The sequence below is a fragment of the Carassius carassius genome, chromosome 9 (assembly GCF_963082965.1).
Source record: "Carassius carassius chromosome 9, fCarCar2.1, whole genome shotgun sequence".
Lineage (NCBI taxonomy): Eukaryota > Metazoa > Chordata > Actinopteri > Cypriniformes > Cyprinidae > Carassius > Carassius carassius.
This window is the reverse complement of record NC_081763.1, coordinates 35,838,631-35,844,216: the sequence shown is the minus strand read 5'-3', so window position 1 is coordinate 35,844,216 and position 5,586 is coordinate 35,838,631. Positions and strand designations below refer to the sequence as shown.

Genomic DNA, 5,586 nt, shown 5'->3' with positions numbered 1-5,586 from the left:
TAACAACAGCCAAGTCCCTCTAGAGTAGATATTTTTTGATAACAAACAAAATATGTTTGCCGCGTGAATCAGGTGGACTTAATGAAAATGCAAATTCATTCTTTGGCAGCAGGAGATGTTTTAAAGCATAGACATAGAGCGCGAGAAATAGAGGTTTCCGCAGTAACAGCTGTAAACAAAGCAGAGGCGGTACGCTCACACGCTGCTTTATCAGGCATATAACACGCAAGTCTTCCTTCAGAAATACAGCGATATAAAAACACCTGTGCCTCGTTTTGATATTTAAACATATAAATTTAAGGAATTATTATTATTAAACGTGCAGTAGTAACGTTACTCATGTTTATTCAGCGAAGCCTTTTTGAAAATCGATCAGTTTTAAAATTGTGCCGAGTCTCCAAAAATAAATAAATGTATGGGAAACACATCCCGCAGCACAACCACCTGAGCCCAACTTCAGTGTACTCATCACCTTGACTTTAACTGCGTTTGTAGAAGGCACTGCAGCCAGACCGATATACACAACACAGACCGGACGTTAACTTAGGGCCAGACGATGAAACCGTCTATAAGGCCCTAAATGGTTTAGCTCCTGCGTACCTAACTAGCCTTCTACCACGCAACAATCCATCACGCTCCCTAAGGTCACAAAACGCTGGACTTTTGGTAGTTCCTAGGATAGCAAAGTCCACTAAAGGAGGTAGAGCTTTCTCACATTTGGCTCCCAAACTCTGGAATAGCCTTCCTGATAATGTTCGGGGTTCAGACACACTCTCTCTGTTTAAATCTAGATTAAAAACACATCTCTTTCGCCAAGCATTCAAATAATGTATCTCTTAAATTGTGAGTGTAGTTGCATCTGCATTTTTATTCTTTAGCTTGGGTTAAACTAATTTAACTTTGTTGGATCAGCAGCTATGCTAATGATGTCTCTATTTGTTTCTCTGTTTCTGCTGGATCTTCATCCCGTGGTAACTAGGATTTACACAAGCTCCAGTCTGGATCCAGAACACCTGAGAAGAGATGATGCTGACCCTCAGAGGACCCTAGATGATGCTGACCCTGAATCAACAAACAGAACTAACTAATATTGCTACATGTGTGACTGCATCATATAATTACTATTAATTAATAATATTGATAGTTCATCGTCTAGCTGACTACGTCTTGTATTATTATTATTTTTTTTTTCTAAAATCCTGTCAAACGTGCACAAATCACTAGCTACTACTAAATATTGTAGAAACGTAATTTTCTGTAAAGTTGCTTTGTAACGATTTGTATTGTAAAAAGCGCTATACAAATAAACTTGAATTGAATTTAATTGAATGTCCGCTTATTTTACATATGTGTTTACATGTCTCTATTTATTCCATACATCAAGATATTCACATCCAGTATTTTCTAGTAGTTGAATCAACTTCCTGACTACAAGCATGTCAAGTTTCAAAGCTCTCAGAGCTTGTGTGATTGATCTGCATTAGTTTATATGCCTTAACTCCCATACGGACAGGCTATATTTTAGTCCTTTATTGGTTTTGGGGTGTATAACAATATCTGTTAATTTAACAATCTTAGCAGTCAAATATTTTTAGCCAAGAATCCATTTCATATATGGGAGACCTTAGAGATGAGGAAAACATTGTTGGGTTTAGTTCTACCTCCGGTAGGGGTATCTCAAAAATTCAGGGGCATTGTCACTAGCCTAGTTATACTGACTGAAATTAAGTTTTCAGTTATACAAAAATATTTAATTGGGTTAACTTAAGATTGTTAGTTTTGTGGAGAGGTGCAACTGTTTTCTAACAAACCTTTTTAAGTTGAGCCAATTCAACATTTTTGGTCTTTAAAACTTAATGTCGAGAACTTAATGAAGCTGAGTGAACAAAAAAATAATATTGGAAATTGGTACTAAGAAATACTATGTTACGACTGGAAACTACAATAACATACTGAAAACAGTGAGTCACTTTTAAACAAAACATTCATTCATGTTGAAGGCATATTGTGTAATTGTAATTTGCAACACTGCAAACTGAAATACTCCAATAGAGTAAAACAGTTTTACAAACCCTGCCAATGAACATATGAGGAACACAAACTTTCCAAATTTAAAAGACCATCCATCGACAAAGCAATGACTAACCTAAACATCAAACATTTAATTATCAAATGAAATCAACAAATAGCCCATCAAGTAAACTAATAAGCATTTTACCTTTAGAGAAATAAAAACTATAAGTCTTAAAAATGTAAATTTCACCATTACACAATATACAGTAACATCCTAACAAACTCCATCATTATGCCATATGTACCCACCTACACTAAAAGCATCTTAAACTCCCTATACAGTAAGGAGCTTATTCTTCAGGGACTGCACTTTTCTCCCAATCCCACAAAGTTGTGCATATGTAAAAAAAATTTGCAAACAAAACACGTTCGGTTTGAACGTTTGGCAGTTTCTGACTTCCCCTTCCCTGATCCTTTAACAGTGTTGCATTGGAGCTGAATCCCAGGAAGGAGGAGGAGGGAACCAGCGAATGTTCGGAAATGTAATTATAAATAAAGACAATACGACAGTGAAAGCGGTAGTCCCCACAGAGGACTGTGTAACGTACTGCTTGCCACAGGCACAGTATGTGCTAAACTGATGTTAATACTTCATTAAAACAAGCCACATGGAAACCATGTCAGCACCTTTATTAAATATATCCACACAATTCATAAAATAACAGTGATCAATGGAAATATGACATGAACAAAAGCTAAAAACTTACCAGGTAAGTCTTTGATATAGCATCAGTTTTCTGAGGTTTAAGGGGAGCTGTAGTGTGTCTGTGTGAGAAGATGTCTGTTGTCTACAGGGAGATAGATAATTTAAATGATGGTTTACTTCTGCATGATTCCTTACAGATCATATAAAGAGACTTAAAGAGGGTGTCACTGAAAATTTATTAGGGATGGTTAAAGGTTCAGAAATGGCAAAAAATTAAAATCTACAAAAACTGACTGTTATATCTTTAAATCGTAATCTTTTTGAGTACCTGAAGATATATATCATCTTTGGGTTCTCAAAAAGATTAAATAATTCTCACAAAATATTTAAAGATATGACCCCTATTAAAAAAAAAAACAAAAAAAAAAAACATCACAAGTATAGAAATCATACTTGCTTATCAAAATGGTCCAGGATGCTTTTCATGTCATCTCAAGGTCTTTACTCTTTGCCCGATACATTTGGATGAGGGCATTGCCATATTTGCTAAGAGCTGTAGAGACTCAGCAGCAGATTTTAACTGTTTGACTGGCACAATTCTATTTACAGTTTCTAAACTGCATGAAGTTTGCTCTCAAGGTAGATCTGATTAAGAAAAAAAAACAGGTTAATAAAAGGCAAATTAATGAATAAACAATGAAATAGACAATTCATTTACACCTGTACATTTTATTTTTTTAAGTGTAGGACTACTGCTTCACAGATATTTTCAAAAATCATTATCTCCTCAGAACTTCTCATTAATTACCGTAATCAGAATTGACCTATTATCAGCAGATGGAGAGCCAGGTAATCTGCCAAGCAACAGAATGTACACCACTTCAAAAATGTTGCTATGCAGCAAAATCCATCGCAACAAAATATGATAACTTAAATATTTCACGTCACGTTAAAAGGGTTAAAAATAAAGCTAGATTTAAACATTCAGTAATGTTGATAACTTACAAAGCAAAGTTAGTGGTGTCTCTATTTTTGCTAATGAACTAATATCAACTAATTCAGAAGTAAAGTACAGCAAAACCAAATAAAAGCACTCACCATGAATGTTCCTCTGGATTATTATCGCCCACATGCTGCCTTGTCTTTCAGTAAGATTTTCCTCAGCCGCCTGATGAACACGTCTTCTCAGTTGATTCTCCCGCGTTAAAAAGTGAACGTATTACAGAAGCTTAGAAAAATATTTACAAAACATAATGACGAATTAACGCTGACAGAACTTCACAGAGGGATAGCGACTCTTTATGACCATAATAAATCAGAAAAATTTAGAAGAAGAAGATCAATTGTCAGTGCAACAATTGAAATAATTGTGCTCAACGTTTTGTGCCATGTCCAAATCTGCACACATAAATCATAATTTATGACTGAAAATATATGCATAAAAGAGAAAAGTGATGTTAGTGACTCGGAAATCGTTATCTGTGCCTTTGCCAAGTAAGGCGCAACCAAAACCTTATTGTCAAACAAAGTGTAACGGAATAACGGAATAAACCAGCAACCATATGACAATATTAGTCAAAAAACGGGGGGAACACGGCCACGCGATAAAATGCTATATTGTGAAAGTTTTCACAAATCCAGCTCGACCTAAAACTGTTCTTTTATTCCAGCAGTCTGCGTGTTTATTGGTAATAGACGTTAAACATGAAGAACGCTTTCTTTCACATTCCTTACACTGGGCTGTGAAAACATTTACAGATCAAGCTGGTGAAGATGACACCGGTTTCACTCCTCTAAGTGTCCAACTGTCGGAGCTATAGGCATTATACAATTAAGAGTCGCTACGAAAAACAAAACTGATTTCGGCCCAAAGGACAGCGTCACCAGAATTCACAAATCATAGAGAATGATATTCTGTATTGTTTGCATGTCTATGACAGCGCACTGCGTATTTATAGCCAAAAGAAATCTGAACAGCAAACTCTCTTTACTGCGGTAGCTACTTTAAAACATACACCAATATTGATATCTGGTTCTCTTTCTTTAGATCTTACCTGCACTAAGTGCCATTTTTCCGCCAACGCCCTGAAATCAAAAGTCAGATGTATTGTAATGAAGATGAAATGTGCACATATAAACTCATCTGCGTCTCTCTAGTCTCCAAAAAACATCTACAGATTTTACTCCTCACTTACGAACTCAATTATGCCAAGAGACAGAGATCTAAAAAGACTGTCGTGAGATTATCTACTGTAATGTATCATAAGCCTGCCCTCTAGTGCTGACCCATATTCTGATTCCTGAGAATCAAGCTGAGGAAAAGTTACACAGCAGACAAGTGTGTCGCGTTATCATCCATTATCCATCTGCCAGCACACACTGCATACATTCACTGATATTTTCTTCTTATTTTTTAACTTGAGAAAAAATTTCCCCTAGTTATTAAAAAGCTACATTCATTACAGTAACGAACATCATAAACATGATAAACATCAGATGAACACGAACTCAACATACAGTAGTGGTTTTCAACCTGTGGTCCGCGGTGCTATTGCAGGTGGGCCGCCAATTACTATTAAAAGAAATAATATTGTTAATATATGTAAAAATGTCTAAGTCATAACATAACATGACATCATTTCATATATATAATTAAATAACAAAAAAAAAAGAAATATTAAACTGTTATTATGCTTCCACTATTCGAGATCGCTGATTGGTTTAAGAATAAACCACCAATTTATCTTAGATATTTTTGCTGAATATGCTACAGAACAACAAATTCAAACATGCATAAATGACTGTTGTGTTTCCTCCAGCTTGCTCCGGTGACTGTCTACCCGCTGCTGAGCTCTGCCTGGATCTTT

At 35.7% G+C, this 5,586-nt stretch overlaps 1 long non-coding RNA gene across 1 annotated transcript; it reads right to left on the bottom strand.

The window, feature by feature from the left end:
* Nucleotides 1-3,195: 3,195 nt before the first annotated feature.
* LOC132148700 (uncharacterized) lies at nucleotides 3,196-5,034 on the bottom strand. Its single transcript, XR_009434963.1, has 3 exons — nucleotides 4,774-5,034; nucleotides 3,818-3,947; nucleotides 3,196-3,364 (listed from the first exon to the last, which is right to left on the bottom strand). It is a non-coding gene; the product is annotated as an uncharacterized LOC132148700 (long non-coding RNA).
* Nucleotides 5,035-5,586: the final 552 nt, after the last annotated feature.